Source organism: Schistocerca piceifrons, chromosome 3 (assembly GCF_021461385.2).
Source record: "Schistocerca piceifrons isolate TAMUIC-IGC-003096 chromosome 3, iqSchPice1.1, whole genome shotgun sequence".
NCBI lineage: Eukaryota > Metazoa > Arthropoda > Insecta > Orthoptera > Acrididae > Schistocerca > Schistocerca piceifrons.
The window spans coordinates 209,524,073-209,542,273 of NC_060140.1; the positions used below are offsets into that span (position 1 = coordinate 209,524,073).

Consider the following 18,201-nt stretch of genomic DNA (forward strand, 5'->3'; position numbering starts at 1 on the left):
CTACCTAAAACCTCTTTCCTCATTACCTTAGCCAGCTTCATCCTGACCCACAACTTCTTCACTTTTGAAGGCCAGACATACCAACAATTAAAGGGAACAGCCATGGGTACCAGGATGGCCCCCTCGTACGCCAACCTATTCATGGGTCGCTTAGAGGAAGCCTTCTTGGCTACCCAAGTCTGCCAACCCAAAGTTTGGTACAGATTTATTGATGACATCTTCATGATCTGGACTCACAGTGAAGAAGAACTCCAGAATTTCCTCTCCAACCTCAACTCCTTTGGTTCCATCAGATTCACCTGGTCCTACTCCAAATCCCATGCCACTTTCCTGGACGTTGACCTCCACCTGTCCAATGGCCGACTTCACACGTCCGTCCACATCAAACCCACCAACAAGCAACAGTACCTCCATTATGACAGCTGCCACCCATTCCACATCAAACGGTCCCTTCCCTACAGCCTAGGTCTTCGTGGCAAACGAATCTGCTCCAGTCCGGAATCCCTGAATCATTACACCAACAACCTGAAAACAGCTTTCGCATCCCGCAACTACCCTCCCGACCTGGTACAGAAGCAAATAACCAGAGCCACTTCCTTGTCCCCTCAAACCCAGAATCCCCCACAGAAGAACCACAAAAGTGCCCCACTTGTGACAGGATACTTTCCGGGACTGGACCAGACTCTGAATGTGGCTCTCCAGCAGGGATACGACTTCCTCAAATCCTGCCCTGAAATGAGATCCATCCTTCATGAAATCCTCCCCACTCCGACAAGAGTGTCTTTCCGCCGTCCACCTAACCTTCGTAACCTGTTAGTTCATCCCTATGAAATCCCCAAACCACCTTCCCTACCCTCTGGCTCCTATCCTTGTAACCGCCCCCGATGCAAAACCTGTCCCATGCACCCTCCCACCACCACCTACTCCAGTCCTGTAACCCGGAAGGTGTACACGATCAAAGGCAGAGCCACGTGTGAAAGCACCCACGTGATTTACCAACTGACCTGCCTACACTGTGATGCATTCTATGTGGGAATGACCAGCAACAAACTGTCCATTCGCATGAATGGACACAGGCAGACAGTGTTTGTTGGTAATGAGGATCACCCTGTGGCTAAACATGCCTTGGTGCACAGCCAGCACATCTTGGCACAGTGTTACACCGTCCGGGTTATCTGGATACTTCCCACCAACACCAACCTATCCGAACTCCGGAGATGGGAACTTGCCCTTCAGTATATCCTCTCATCTCGTCATCAGCCAGACCTCAATCTCCGCTAATTTCAAGTTGCCGCCACTCATACCTCACCTGTCTTTCAACAACTTCTTTGCCTCTACACTTCTGCCTCGACTGACATCTCTGCCCAAACTCTTTGTCCTTAAATATGTCTGCTTGTGTCTGTATGTGTGGATGGATATGTGCGTGTGTGCGAGTGTATACCTGTCCTTTTTTCCCCCTAAGGTAAGTCTTTCCGCTCCCGGGATTGGAATGACTCCTTACCCTCTCCCTTAAAACCCACTTCCTTTCGTCTTCCCCTCTCCTTCCCTCTTTCCTGATGAGGCAACAGTTTGTTGCGAAAGCTTGAATTTTGTGTGTATGTTTGTGTTTCTTTGTGTGTCTATCGACCTGCCAGCGCTTTCTTTCGTTCGGTAAGTCACCTCATCTTTGTTTTTATATATAATTTTTTTCCCACGTGGATTGTTTCCTTCTATTTTATATATACTGCACATGAGGTCCCAAGATCTTGTCATTACAGCTGACAGCAGTTAAACCTTTACCCACACAATTGGGTACTGATATCTGTTGTCAGTTTGCATGATTATATCATGAATTAGACACAGAAGGGGGAAATGACAGTTTATTGGTTTATTTTTAGAAGCCAGTGTAGCTTGTTATGTTGATTTTTTTTTATATATATATATATATATATATATATATATATATATATATATATATATATATATATATATATATATATATATATATATATATATATAAAAAAAACCAATAAACTGTCATTTCCCCCTTCTGTGTCTAATTCATGATATAATCATGCAAACTGACAACAGATATCAGTACCCAATTGTGTGGGTAAAGGTTTAACTGCTGTCAGCTGTAATGACAAGATCTTGGGACCTCATGTGCGGTTGTCACAAGGTGCTGTGGGTCCAGACTTTGTACTGGTGGATGATAATGCTCGATAGAGCACAGGTGGTTGATGTTTTCTTGGAAATGAAAGATATTGCACCTGTGGCACTCTCCCAATTTGAATCCCATGCAGCATATCTGGGATACATCGGGAGATGGGTTGCATCACCTCAGCTTCTGCCAACCACTCACTAAGATTTGCATGCAGCTCTGCAGGAGGAACACGCATTATTGCCTAAACATGAGACTGATGACATCATTCACAGCATGCCCCGTTAATGTGATGTCTGTATCGCTGCCAGACGTGGTCACATTCCACACTGAGCACATTAACCAGCTGTCAGAATCCGTGTGTGCAAATCTGTTAAGTTGGAAAAAATGAAGAACATTTTTGTCTACCATTATGCATGTTGCAGTTGTTTACGTTCTGTATTCTGAACACTTTTTTTACTTTACCGTCACATGTGTGTACTGTTTTGTGGCAAAATAAATGCAAACTTGCAAAATTTCCATTTGTTGCTTTCATTTTGCACACCAGTGAGTATTTTGTTTTACTCCCTTATGTGCTTAATGATTTTAAAGGCAGTACTGATTATTAATAGCAGTTAGTTCAGTATATTTGTAAGTGGCTTTGTAAACATGTTTTCCAGCTGGTCTTCTGATCTAGCATATGAAAAAGAAAGGAGTCTTTATAGCTGGTCTTTTGATCTAGTATAGTAAACAAGAAATGAGTCATTATCTTCTTTTCATGTATGTAATGAAACTTTGTCCCTGTATTGAGTGTTTTCATGATGGGCATAGTTTTTCTTCAACTGTAATACAATCTGGTTGTCCACGAATAGTTGAGTTGGTTGCTCTGGTGTTGATTCCAGTTCCTTAAATGGACATTCAGAGTCAGGTGAATCTAACAGCAACATCTGAAGCTGAAACATACTCTGCTTTTGTTGTAGATTTGCTGACACATTTTTGCTTGTGAGATAATGAAGCAACAGTTTTTCTAGGGAATGATTCATGTAGCACATTATATAACATATAAAATATACATAAGTACACTGATAAGTCAAAGCATTATGGCCACTGCCCACCACAATGTTGGATGTTACCTGGTGGTGTTGTGGGCACATGACGCAGTAACGAAAGTATGTAAGCGGAGCAGATGTGGATAGGGGATCACTCTAGCAAAGATATGGACTGCAATGGGGGAATCCATTGAGATAAATGACTTCAACAAAGGGCAGATTATCATTATTCAGAGCCTGCAAACAAGGATCTCAAACACAGTGAAGCTGGTCAGATGTTCATGTGTTACTGTCATGAGGACTTATAGAAAGAGATAGCAAGGCAGTGAAACTACCATCAGGTGCTCAATGATTTGATGTCCACGACTCTTCACAGAACATGGGGTTTGGAGGCTTGTCTGTTGTGTAAAATAGGATGGATGATGGTCTGTGGCATCTCTGCCAAAAGAGCATAATGTTGGTGCATGCACAAGTGTTTTGGAGCACATCTTTCATTGTACGTCGTTGAACATGGAACTCCACACCATACCGCCCTACACGTTCACATATTGACCCAACAATATTGTCAATTATGATAGCAGCAGGCATGGAACCATTGAAATTTGACCAGTGATTGATGGAAATTTGTCAGCTCTATGGGTGCACTCCGCACTAGGTTGATTGTTGTCTCTACAAGTGACACCATCGAGGTGAACAGTGGCTTGAAATGTCCAGCACACCACAGACGCAGGCTGGTAGGAGCCGTATTATACTTTGGGAGACATTCTTCTGTGTTTACATTTGACCTGTGGTAGCAATCAACAAATTAACAGCTGCCAGCCACCTGCATCCCCTCTTGCTTGATGTTTTCCCCAACCGTGATGTCATTTTTCAGCAGTATAATTCTCCATGCCTTGAAGCCATAACCATGCTATAGTGGTTTGAGAAGCATTATAGTGAACTTATTTTGATTTCTTGGTGACGAGATTCACCTGACGTGAATCCTATCGAACACATCTGGGTTGCTATAGGGTGTCATCACAGTGTACCCAAATCAGTGGCTCATTATTTATGCATTATTACACTACTGGCCGTTAAAATTGCTACACCATGAAGATGATGTGCTACAGGCGCAAAATTTAACTGACAGGAAGAAGATGCTGTGATATGCAAATGATTAGCTTTTCAGAGCATTCACACAAGGTTGGTGCTGGTACCGACACCTACAACAAGCTGACATGAGGAAAGTTTTCAACCGATGTCTCACACACAAACAGCAGTTGACCGGCGACACCTGGTGAAATGTTGTTGTGATGCCTCATGTAAGGAGGAGAATTGTGCACCATCACATTTCCAACTTTGATAAAGGTTGGATTGTAGCCTATCACGACTGCGGTTTATCGTATCGCAAAATCGTCACTCGCGTTGGTCGAGATCCAGTGACTGTTAGCAGAATATGGAATCGGTGGGTTCAGGAGGGTAATACAGATTGCTGTGCTGGATCCCAATGGCCTCATATCACTACCAGTCGAGATGACAGGTATCTTATCCGCATGGCTGTAATGGATCATGCAGCCACGTCTCAACCCCGAGTCGATAGATGGAGACGTTTGCAAGACAACAACCGTCTGCACAAACAGTCCGACGATGTTTGTAGCAGCATGGACTATCAGCTCAGAGACCGTGGCTGCGGTTACCCTTGATGCTGCATAACAGACAGGAGTACCTGTGATGTTGTACTCAACGACGAACCTGGGTGAACCTGGGTGCACGAATGGCAAAACGTCATTTTTTTGGGTGAATCCAGGTTCTGTTTACAGCATCACATCCGTGTTTGGCGACATCGCAGTGGACACACATTGGAAGCATGTATTCATCATCGTTATACTGGCGTATCACCCGGTGTGATGGCATGGGGTGCCATTGGCTACACGTCTGTCACCTCTTGTTCGCATTGATGGCACTTTGAACATTGGACGTTACATTTCAGATGTGTTACGACCCATGGCTCTACCCTACATTCAATCCCTGCGAAACCCTACATTTCAGTAGGATAATGCATGACTGCATGTTGCAGGTTGTGTACGGGCCTTTCTGGATACCGAAAATGTTTGCCTGCTGCCCTGGCCAGCACATTCTCCAGATCTCTCACCAATTGAAAACGTCTGGTCAATGGTGGCCGAGCAACTGACTGGTCACAATATGCCAGTCACTACTCTTGATGAACTGTGGTATTGTGTTGAAGCTGCATGGGCAGCTGTACCTGTATACACCATCCAAGCTCTGTTTGGCTCAATGCCTAGGCGTATCAAGGGCATTATTATGGCCAGAGGTGGTTGTTCTGGGTACTGATTTCTCAGGATCTATGCGCCCAAATTGCATGAAAATGTAATCACATGTCAGTTCTAGTATAATATATTTGTCCAATGAATACCAATTTATCATCTGCATTTCTTCTTGGTGTAGCAATTTTAATGGCCAGTAGTGTACATTACCAGTACATAGACATCAGATGCCACATACCTCCACAAAGCTACTATGAGATGCACAATCAGTTGTGTATGTCATTCCAAAGATGACAAACGAGCTATTAAGCAGATGGTCATAATGTTTTGGCTCATCAGTGTGTATCTGCCAGAATCTGAGTACATGCAAAGTATGAGTTTACTACGATTATATTTCACATCCTTATCTCTTGTTCATTGAAGACAATTCAGGACACAGTCAACATTAGCCAAATGTTCAGTTCCAAGGTTGTATAGAAACTGACTTATAAGGCTGTCAGAAAACATTATGCCGGATCTGACAGCAGTAGTTGCAAGCATCAGCTTATCTACAGCCTCACAAAAGAGAACACTTTCTGTGATTTTCATCCATTGGGCATTATCCCAACAGTTGCTCTGAACTGCCATTAATAGGTGCTGCATTGTGCTTGCAGTTGTGAATATTAAAGTCTTCTAAGAGCAGTTGACAAATGAATACATACTGACTTTCATGGTTTCATTTGATTTATAAATCTACAAAATAATTTTGACTATCAGTTCTGATATAAAAAAACAATCTTGAATTCTGCTACTACTTTGTTTATAGTTGTAGTTGATACATTCAGAAGGGGTCCTTCATCAACACTGTAGAGTTGTTAGGGCAGCTCATGAGTCATGGCTGGCTGGCTCAGTTGGTGGAGCATTTGCCCACGAAAGGCAAAGAGTCCAGGTTCATGTCCAGGCAGTTTGAAATCAGTGCACATTCTGCTGTAGAGTGAAAATTCACTCTAGAATAAACAAAAGTGACTGAAAACATTTCTTGGCCACCAAAATGAGAATAGGACACACTATAATATTAATAAGATATATCATATAATAATTGAGCTTACCAGGATAAAGGCTTAGCTAAACTACCACAATGATATCTTCTGTGCAAATTGTCCATGGTAGGCCAGAGTAGATAACCATTGCATGACCACTCTACTCTGTAGATCTGATTCAACTTTACCATACTGCTGTGATGCATATGGTAAACTGCTCTCATGGATAATACCATTATCCTTTAAATGTCAGTGAAGGTGGTGATTAATGCACTCAGCCCCATTGTCAGTCTTAGCACCTTTAAACTTTTTCCTTATCGACCTGTTTATCATCAGATTTTCTGATGAGCAAGTTATATTGTTCAGTTGTACAGAATGATACTGGAGATTGCTGCATGAAATGACTAGAACAGAGAAAAGCTCTGTCCAGGCTAGAAGCATTAACAAGGAAGCTCACAAATAAACATAGACAAAGATACTTGAAAGACAAGACACACACATGTGGAATCAAAGAAAATCAGAACAGCAGATTATATGTAACACAAGCACTGCCAGATCATTCTGAATACATGTAAAATCTCGAGCAGCAACTGCCACAAAAGCCATGTTTGACATCAAGGCAACATCCAGACTGTCACTGAAAACAGCCATGGCCTTTTTCGTGGCAAAAATAGTTCCCATCACAACCTATGGCAACCTATGGAATAGATCTCATCTGGGAAGAGTTGAGTCTAAAAGACCTAAGGACTCTGGAAACAGTTAAATCAGGCTTCTTGAAAGCTGCCCTAGGTGTTTCAAAACACACAAAGTTGAGGCTAGTATACAAACTTGCCAGGGAACCCTTTTTCATAGAGGAACTGTGTACGAGGCTCCCATCCACTGACAACTCGAATAAACTCCTACATGAAAAAGAGAAGAAGAGAAGGGAAATTTGGCTGGACTTTTATACAACAGAAGCAATGACAAACAGATCCTGAACAAAAAGAAAAAAAAAAAAAAATGTTCAAATGGTTCTGAGCACTATGGGACTTAACTTTTGAGGTCATCAGTCCCCTAGAACTTAGAACTACTTAAACCTAACTAACCTAAGGACACCACACATATCCATGCCTGAGGCAGGATTCGAACCTGCGACCGTAGTGGTCACACGGTTCCAGACTGTAGCACCCAGAACCGCTCGGCCACCCTGGCTGGCCCTGAACCAACACAAATGAAGAACTCTGACACCTGATGAATTCGATAGCAGTGCATGGACACCAACACAAAATATACAAGAACAAGAGTTTCCACGACCCCAGCAGTAACTGTGTGTGTGAATTGTGCGACCAACCCTGTGACCGTCACCATGTGACCGGCTCTAAAAAATGAGTAAAATCACTGGTAGAACTCTGTTTATAATAAAATATGTGAATACTGAAATGTGATGAACAAGGTGTGATCTCACAAAGCTATATAATTTATGTAACTTATGCACAATTGTGCACATTTATCCTAATAATAAATTATATGCAACACTAAAGTTGTAAAAACATGGCTTAGAAGTTATAGTGAATGGACTGACAGTGACAAGAGAATGGATATTCAGTGGTACATGCATCACAGCTGAATATTAGAAATGTAAAAGTATTAATTACCCGTTCTCCTAGTCTTGTTAATTTCTAAGTAACAGTTCTTCTACTTATTGTTTCTTGTTAAGCATGTATTGAGTACAATTATTGTTGTGGCTGTGCCCTCTTGTAATGTTTTGTGGTTCCTGGGTGGATGAGGAGAGGGTGGTATGATAGGTGGGTGACTGGTTTCCTCTCACTACAACACAAAGTGCAAATATGGTTAAAATACACTTTATTACAGGAACCAGTTGAGTATTTATCTTCAATGATGTCCAGTCTGAAGTTTGTTGGATAACAGCAATCAAATAACGTGTACTAATTCTTGAATCTTGTCCGTATCCAAATCACAACTATATAAAATGACTATGTTCCCTCATAGGTGCGAGGAAATGACTATCACTGTGGAAGACTGGTGCACAGAGTGAGGTACTGAGGTGCAATGCAAACTGAGTCCTAACGTGATTTACTGAGGTACTAAGATTGAGAGATTGAGACAGCTCAGTCAGCGGTGGCAATGACGTATAGGCATGCTGCCCATGGGGCATTATTGGCCCATAGCTTGGGGGCATGTCTTGGTCTTCTCTTGTCATAGGTGCACTTAGTTTAGCACTTGCGATACAATGTTCCCTAGTGCTGGCCAGTGTGCTGGAAAAGGCCACCATAGGCCAGCACAATTAATACTTTTTGTTGGCAGTGTTCGCCACACTAATGTTAAATATATTTTTGTGGTTACACAGTTGCATAATCAGCACTTGAATAGGCATCTGTCACTACTTTCTTGACTCATTCCATACATCTTAAGTGGTTGGATGAGAAGGCTAGCAATCTGAAATGGCTTTCTGTTACATTTGTCTTTACCTGCATATCCTTTAAAATGAAATATTTGGCCTACATATTTCTTGAAAATCAAAATGTATCACCAACTATTATTACATGAATAGCTTTAAAAATATGGTATCAGTCATAACATCATCAGATAGAAATAAATTAATCATCTAAGAATTTATGTTTAGTTATAACATTCGAAAACACCATCTGAAATATCAAATAACATTTATGTACTTGTAATAATTCCACATTGAATTTCTCCAAATATAGGTTTTATGCACCCAATATCTTGTATGCTTGAGTACTTCTGAAATTTACCACTTCTGAAATTTACCAGTTTAAACTGTCAGAAGACTGTTTCTGTTTGGTTTATTGTCTGTTCTGAAGTCCTTAATCAGCTCCTCAGCTTAAGTAGTGATCTTAAGTGAGATTCTGAGATAGTGTTCTCTCTAACAATAAACACTTCATAACCTAATCAGACAACTTTTTCTACACCATACTTCATATCTCAAGGATCACCTCCAACTCAAACCCTGTGACAAAATTCTTTTAATTCCTTCAGTAACGGATCTGTTATAATTAAATAAAATTTAATTAAATAAAAATTATATAATGTCAATGTAGTAATGTAAATATACTAAGCTAGAAATAGAATATGAACAGCAACAACTGAATATAATTAAAGAAGCAGAAGATTGTTTCATAGTATCAGCATACTTGTTTATTCTACAATTTTAAATGTATAGTGAGTAAGCATAACTAATTTTACATCTCCACTCTGCAAACCACTGTGAAATGCATGGCAGAGAGTATGTCTCACTGTACCAGTTATTATGGTCTTCTCCCTTCCATTCTCATATGGAGTGTGGGAAGAATGACTGTTTAAATGCATGTGCTGTAGTTAATCTAATCTTGTCCTCAAAATCTCAATAGGAGATATATGTTGGGCATTGCAGTATATTCCAAGTGCCCCAAATATTATTCATAGCAATTTAATGATCATTTGGTATTGCAGTATATTCCAAGTGTCCCAAATATTATTCATAGCAATTTAATGATCATTTGGTATTAACGTTGTTTTTAGCAGCTCCTTAACATTGGTAATGTATAGGTTGAATTTATGTCTGTAGCAATATTTCTGCAATACTGCTCAACTTAAGCATTTACATAATTTTTCACTGCTGATGTTTAGGATTAAGTGGAATGCCCAGTAGTAGTGTAACCTATGGCCCTGTAACATAAATCACAGGAAATCACTGTTTCTGTGTCACCTCTTGAGTAAACTTGATTGTATCTGAGGCAGCATTATAGCAAAGGTGCACAGTTAAGAAGTTTATTGTATGCATTAATCTGTGCCAACACAGTCAGTTTGTTGTTGTATGTTACCCTATTTCCAATGTCTTTTGTTGGTGCTTTGCATCCATCTTATTGCAGATTTTATTTGCATTATTAACTTTTCTCATCACCTCTCTTTTTCAGCCCACTTTCAATTTTCTTTTCTTATCTTTTCTGAATCCTTTGCTGTGAATATTTTGCATTCTCTTCTTCTGTTTTCCTCGATGACTGCCTATGTAGCGTGCTGCTCTGGAATGAATATGAAAAATTAATTGATTAATAATTTGTATGCTAGTTATTTTAGCAACTTCAGAATGCATTGTGTTAATTGCATTACACTTTCACTAGTACAGGTTCCTTGGGTTTGCCTCATGTCCCACAATAGTTTTATTTTCACTCATAAAGCTTAATAGTTAGTGTTAGCTAATTGTAGTTACGTATTTTTGTTGTTCACATGGTTTGTAATATATGTTGATAATTATGTGTATGGTACCATCAATATGTTATGTGTATTTTATTTTGACTATAGTTTCAGTAAGTTCACTGAAAGATAACATATTTTTGTTTTTTAGGTCATTTGTCTTCTCTTTCATCAGGAATATCCCTCTGTCTCGTTGTGGTTACTCTCATACAAGTTGCTTCTAGTCTAGTGTGGCTGCTAAGGCCACTGGTACAATCAATAACATCACATTTCCAACAAGAGCATCCTGGGACCACAGAATGGCGACAGTGTGCAGATTTGCTCACCCTGAGTTAGCAATGTTATGTGAATAGACAAGTGAATGTTATCAGATGGAGAAAATAGTGCTGTGCATGAGTGTTAGTTATTAACTAAGAACAACAGAGTGAAGGACAAGGATTGTAAATGACAGAAGAAGCTGAATGACTTTTGTGATGTGTACTTTGACATTTATGTTGTCTCTTGGTGAATAGACTAATTTTCTACTGGTTTACAGCCAACAGACACGCAACAGTGCTTCACAGTCTTTCACCACAATTATTTTACAGCATTTAGTTTCAAATTTTAATAGGTATGGCATACCATCTGTAATGTGGCATTATATTACAGTAGCAAAAATGCCATGAAAAATACTGAACTCTTAGAGAACTTCTATGGCAAGTATTTCATTACACCTTTGATACACAATATGAAATTCAGTACATAATTCATCATAGTTTATCATTTATGAACAGATAGTCTTCATTTCAGTAACAATCCTCCAAGACTTTTGGGTTCTGGCAGCTCTAATAGATGAGGAGCAATACATCTAAGAAACATTTAAAAAAATAAACATTAAAATGTTGTTTGACATATGTGTGCAGTGGCTTTCAGAGGATTGTGGCAAAAATCTTTTCAGTCTTTTCTACATTATAAAAAATTACTTAAAAATCTTCAAATTTAATTTTAAATATTCAAAAGCAGAATGACAAATATGAGCAACAGACATATGATAAATAATATCCAAAGCAAATTGCTTATGTGTGGTACTGTAGCCATTCACAGATTAGCCTTCACATAGAAATGCTCATTGAAATGCATATATAGTTTTTCATTTTTCATTCATCCATTCCATTTCAGTGTCATAAATGTAATATTAATATGTGCTGCCACACATTATCATTAATTTGAGAGAGATGTGTAATCTACTGATCTGCACTAAAAATAATGAATTATGATGATGTCAAAAAATTGCTCAAGTTAATTGTGATGAAGAATCAAAATTGTGAAAATGTTTACATGGTTTTTATAAGAATTGTTATTAAATAATGTCTTGTTTACTATTGTGTAAAAGTGTATCCTAATCCCGTCAGCTCACAGAATCCTGCCACATTAGTTCATTGTATTCTACTGTATGAAATGCCCATTATGTAACACATAATGCAAACAGAGGAATAACAAGACCAAAAAAATATGATCTACAATGAAAATCATGTGACTCAATTACAATCAGATGGTGCTGATGGTAAATACAACATAGGCCTCTTAGCAAACAGCAAGACCTATTCAGAAGTCTTTATAGTAGACAAAAGCTTCTATGCTGCATCTACATCTACATAATGTAAACCACTCTGAAGTGCATGGTGGGTGGTGCTTTCCACTGTACCAGGTATGAAAGATTTTTTCCTGTTCCATACGCATGTGGGCTGTGAGAAGAATGATTGCTTAAATGCCTCTGTTTGCACTGTACTTAGTCTAATTTTGTCTCTGTCATCCCTTTGGGAGAAATAGATGGGAGCTTATATATAGTCCCATATTCCTCATTTAAAGATGATTCTAGAAAGTTTCTAAGTAGGCTTTCATGGGATAATTTGCTCCTGTCTTCAAGTATCTGCCAGTTCCTTCAGCATCTTTGTGACACTCTCTAATGGATCAAAAAAATTGTGACCATTCATGCCGGCCTTGTCTGTATCCATTCAATACCCCCCCATTAGTCTTATTTGATACAGGCCCCACACACTTATAGGATGGGTTGCATGAGTGATTTGTAAACAATCTCCTTTGTAAACTGATTGCAGTTCCATAGTATGTTACCAATGAACTGGAGTCTGTCTCCCACTTTCCTGCAACTGAGCTTATGTGATCATTCTATTTCAAATCCCTACTGATTGTTACTCCTAAGTATTTGTTTAAGCTGATCAATTCCAACATTAACATTCATAATGTAGCCATAGTATACAACATTTTTAAAATTTTTTTTTATTTTTTTATTTATTTTTATTACGTATGCAATTTTATTTTTCTGAACCTTTAAAGCAACTTGCCAGTCTTTGCCCCACTTTTAAATCTGATCAAAATCTGATGGAATATTTATGCAGGTTCATTCTAAATAGCTGTGAATAGTCCAAGGAACCTATTAATACTATCTGCGCAGTCATTAATATGTTACATGAACAACAGAGTTCCAAGCACTGCCCTAACACATACTTGAAAATACTTTTACATCTCCAGAATGAGATTTTCACTCTGCAGTGGAGTGTGCGCTGATATGAAACTTACTGGCAGATTAAAACTGTGTGCACCGACCGAGACTCGAACTCGGGACATTTGCGTTTTGGGGACAAGTGCTCTACCATCTGAGCTACTGAAGCACGACTCACGCCCGGTCCTCACAGCTTTACTTCTGCCAGCATCTCATCTCCTACCTTCCAAACTTTACAGAAGCTCTCCTGTGAACCTTGCAGAACTACCACTCCTGAAAGAAAAGATACTGCGGAGACATGGCTTAGCCACAGCCAGGGGGATGTTTCCAGAATGAGATTTTTCACTCTGCAGCAGAGTGTGCGCTGATATGAAACTTCCTAGCAGATTAAAACTGTGTGCACCGACCGAGACTCGAACTCGGGACATTTGCGTTTTGGGGGCAAGTGCTCTACCATCTGAGCTACTGAAGCACAACTCACGCCCGGTCCTCACAGCTTTACTTCTGCCAGTATCTCGTCTTCTACCTTCCAAACTTTACAGAAGCTCTATCAGCTCATATCAGTGCACACTCCGCTGCAGAGTGAAAATCTCATTCTGGAAACATCCCGTAGGCTGTGGCTAAGCTGCGTCTCCGCAGTATCTTTTCTTTCAGGAGTGCTAGTTCTGCAAGGTTCACAGGAGAGCTTCTGTAAAGTTTGGAAGGTAGGAGAAGAGATACTGGCAGAAATAAAGCTGTGAGGACTGGGCATGAGTTGTGCTTCGGTAGCTCAGATGGTAGAGCACTTGCCCGTGAAAGGCAATGGTCCCGAGTTCGAGTCTCGGTCATTGCACACAGTTTTAATCTGCCAGGAAGTTTCACTTTTACATCTGTCACTTGTTCTCTATCCAAGAGAACACAGTGTACACTCTCCATCAAGAAAATCTCAGTCCAGTCACAAATCTCAAATGATACCGTTTATGATTGAGCATTTAGTAATAAGTGCATGGTTGTTGTTGTTGTTGTTGTTGTCTTCAGTCCCGAGAATGGTTTGATGCAGCTCTCCATGCTACTCTATCCTGTGCAAACTTCTTCATCTCCCAGTACCTACTGCAACCTACATCCTTCTGAATCTGCTTAGTGTATTCATCTCTTGGTCTCCCTCTACGATTTTTGCCCTCCACGTTGCCCTCCAATACTAAATTGGTGGTCCCTTAATGTCTCAGAACATGTCCTACCAACCGATCCCTTCTTCTTGTCAAGTTGTGCCACAAACTCCCCTTCTTGCCAATTCTGTTCAGTACCTCCTCATTAGTTATGTGATCTACCCATACAATCTTCAGCATTCTTCTGTAGCACCACATTTCGAAAGCTTCTATTCTCTTCTTGTCCAAACAATTTGTCGTCCACATTTCACTTCCACACATGGCTACACTCCACACAAATATTTTCAGAAACGACTTCCTGACACTCAAATCTATACTCGATGTTAACAAATTTCTCTTCTTCAGAAGCGCTTTCCTTGCCATTGTCAGTCTACATATTATGTCCTCTCTACTTTGACCATCATCACTTATTTTGCTCCCCAAATAGCAAAACTCCTTTACTGCTTTAAGTGTCTCATTTCCTAATCTAATTCCCTCAGCATCACCCGACTTAATTCAACTACATTCCATTATCCTTGTTTTGCTTTTGTTGATGTTCATCTTATATCCTCCTTTCAAGACACTGTCCATTCTGTTCAACTGCTCTTCCAAGTCCTTTGCTGTCTCTGACAGAATTACAATGTCATTGATGAACCCCAAAGTTTTTATTTCTTCTCCATGGATTTAAGTTCCTACTCCAAATTTTTCTTTTGTTTCCTTTACTGCTTGCTCAATATACAGATCGAATAACATTGGGGATAGGCTACAACCCTGTCTCACTCCCTTCCCAACCACTGCTTCCCTTTCCTGTCCCTCAACTATTATAACTGCCATCTGGTTTCTGTACAAATTGTAAATAGCCTTTCACTCCCTGTGTTTTACCCCTTCAGAGTTTGAAAGAGAGTGTTCCAGTCAACATTGTCAAAAGCTTTCTCTAAGTCTACAAATGCTAGGAACATAGGTTTGCATTTCCTTAATCTTTCTTCTAAGATAAGTCGTAAGGTCAGTATTGCCTCATGTGTTCCAATATTTCTATGGAATCCAAATTGATCTTTGCTGAGGTCAGCTTCTACCAGTTTTTCCATTCGTCTGTAAGGAATTCGCGTTAGTATTTTGCAGCCGTGACTTATTAAACTGATAGTTCAGTAATTTTCACATCTGTCAACACTTGCTTTCTTTGGGATTTGAATTATTATATTCTTCTTCAATTTGGAGGGTATTTTGCCTCTCATAAATCTTGCTCACCAGATGGTAGAGTTTTGTCAGGGCTGGCTTTCCCAAGGATATCAGTAGTTCTAATGGAATGTTGTCTACTCCCGGGGCCTTGTTTTGACTCAGGTCATTCAGTGCTCTGTCAAACTCTTCATGTGGTATCGTATGTCGCATTTCATCTTCATCTACATCCTCTTCCATTTCCATAACATAGTCCTCAAGTACATCGCCCTTGTATAGACCCTCTATATACTCCTTCCACCTTTCTGCTTTCCCTTCTTTGCTTAGAACTGGGTTATCATCTGAGCTCTTGATATTCATACAAGTGGTTCTCTTTTCTCCAAAGGTCTCTTTAATTTTCCTGTAGGCAGTGTGTATCTTACCCCTAGTGAGATAAGCCTCTACATCCTTACATTTGTCCTCTAGCCATCCCTGCTTATCCAGTTTGCTTTTCCTCTCAATCTCATTTTTGAGATGGTTGTATTCCTTTTTGCCTGCTTCATTTATTGCATTTTTATATTTTCTCCTTTCATCAATTAAATTCAATATTTCTTCTGCTACCCAAGGATTTCTACTAGCCCTAATCATTTTACTACTCGATCCTTTGCTACCTTCATTACTTCATCCCTCAAAGCTACCCATTCTTCTTCTACTGTACTTCTTTCCATAATGCTCTCCCTGAATCTCCCTACAACCTCTGGTTCAGTCAGTTTATCCAGGTCCCACCTCCTTAAACTCCCACCTTTTTGCAGTTTCTTCAGTTTCCACCTACAGTTCATAACCAATAGATTGTGGTCAGAGTCCACATCTGCCCCTGGAAATGTCTTACAATTTAAAACCTGGTTCCTAAATCTCTGTCGTACCATTATATTATCTATCTGATACCTTCTAGTATCTCCAGGCTGCTTCCAAGTATACAACTTTCTTTTATGATTCTTAAACCAAGTGTTAGCTATGATTAAGTTATGCTCTGTGCAGAATTCTACCAGGCAGCTTCCTCTTTCATTTCTTAGCCCCAATCCATATTCACCTACTATGTTTCCTTCTCTTCCTTTTCCTGCTATAGAATTCCAGTCCCCTATGACTATTAAATTTTTGTCTCCCTTCACTACCTGAATAATTTCTTTTATTTCATCATACATTTCATCAATTTCTTCATCATCTGCAGAGCTAGTTGGCATATAAACTTGTACTACTGTAGTAGGTATGGGCTTCATGTCTATCTTGCCACAATAATGCGTTCACTATGCTCTTTGTAGTAGCTTACCCACACTCCTATTTTTTAATTCATTACGAAACCTACTCCTGCATTACCCCTATTTGATTTTGTACTTATAACCCTGTATTCACCTGACCAAAAGTCTTGTTCCTCCTGCCACCGAACTTCACTAATTCCCACTATATCTAACTTTAACCTATCCATTTCCCTTTTTAAATTTTCTAACCTACCTGCCTGATTAAGCGATCTGACATTCCATGTTCCGATCTGTAGAATGCCAGTTTTCTTTCTCCTGATAAAGGCAACATGGTCAAGCTGAATGCCTTAGACACACTGTCCAGCAAGTGCAGCAAGGTGGAGCTTCCCTGCTGTTTTGGGTTGGCATTATGTGGGACTGACATGTGATCATAGAAGGCATTGTAAAGGCTATTCGATATGTGAATAACTTTCTCCAATCGATAGTGCAACCATATTGGCAGCATATTGGCGAGGCATTCATCTTCATGGACTACAATTCGCACCCCCATCATGCACATCTTGTGAATGACTTCCTTCAGGGTAATGACATCACTCGACTAGAATGGCCAGCATGTTCTCGAGATATGAACCCTATCAAACATGCCTGGGATGGACTGAAAAGTGCTGTTTATGGACAATGTGACCCAACAACCATTCTGAGGGTTCTACATCGAGTCGCCATTGAGGAGTGGTACAATCTGGACCAACAGTGCTTTGATGAACTTGTGGATAGTATGCCATGACAAATACGAGCATGCATGTGTGGTGTTGATCAAATACACACATCAAAAAAAGTTTTACGTCACCCCAGTTCCCAGAACTCCTGAAGATGGATGTTGACTGTGCATACTGTATCACAGACACAGTTCCTTTGACTGTTCAGAGATGTCACTAAACCTGCCCAAAGACGTAACCAACCATGCATGAGAAGCACCAATTAGACGGAGGGGTCCGAGAGATGAACTGTTCCAGTCATTCCACCAGGAAGGTTGTGTTGTCTGTAGTTCAGCCATGCCTAGATGCTCATCACCGTGGTTCAATTGCATCCGCATTGTCACTTTGTGCCAGGAAGGGCTCTCAACAAGGGAAGTCTCTAGGCACCTCAGAGTGAACCAAAGCGATGTTGTTTGGACATGGAGGAGATACAGAAAGACAGGAAGTGTCGATGACATGCCTCGCTCAGGCCATCCAAGGGCTACTACTGCAATGGATAACCACTACCTGTCTTCGTAACTGCTGTCTGCTTCAAGTCTGCTGTGCAGCAAGCTACGTTAATTTAAGTATTAACTGTATTTTTCTTACTTGTCACTTCTTTTTCCATGTGTTATTGCTTTTAGGAAGCTTTAATTGTCGAGTGCTAGTAATAGTGTTCCATAGATTTCGTGTTTGTTTTGAATACAGTCAGAGAGAGTCCGTTTAGTCAGCCATAGTGCTAGTAGTGTCAGTGTCATCGTAACTGCCGTCTGCTTCACGTCTGCTGTAC

At 40.1% G+C, this 18,201-nt stretch overlaps 1 long non-coding RNA gene across 1 annotated transcript in view; it reads left to right on the forward strand.

Moving 5' to 3' along the window:
• The window catches only part of LOC124789657, a 45,329-nt gene extending 33,376 nt beyond the window's left edge, over positions 1–11,953 (forward strand). The window contains exon 3 of the long non-coding RNA XR_007016149.1: positions 10,797–11,953. This is a non-coding gene — a long non-coding RNA (uncharacterized LOC124789657). The remainder of the gene's footprint in view (positions 1–10,796) is intronic.
• The last annotated feature ends 6,248 nt before the right edge of the window (positions 11,954–18,201 follow it).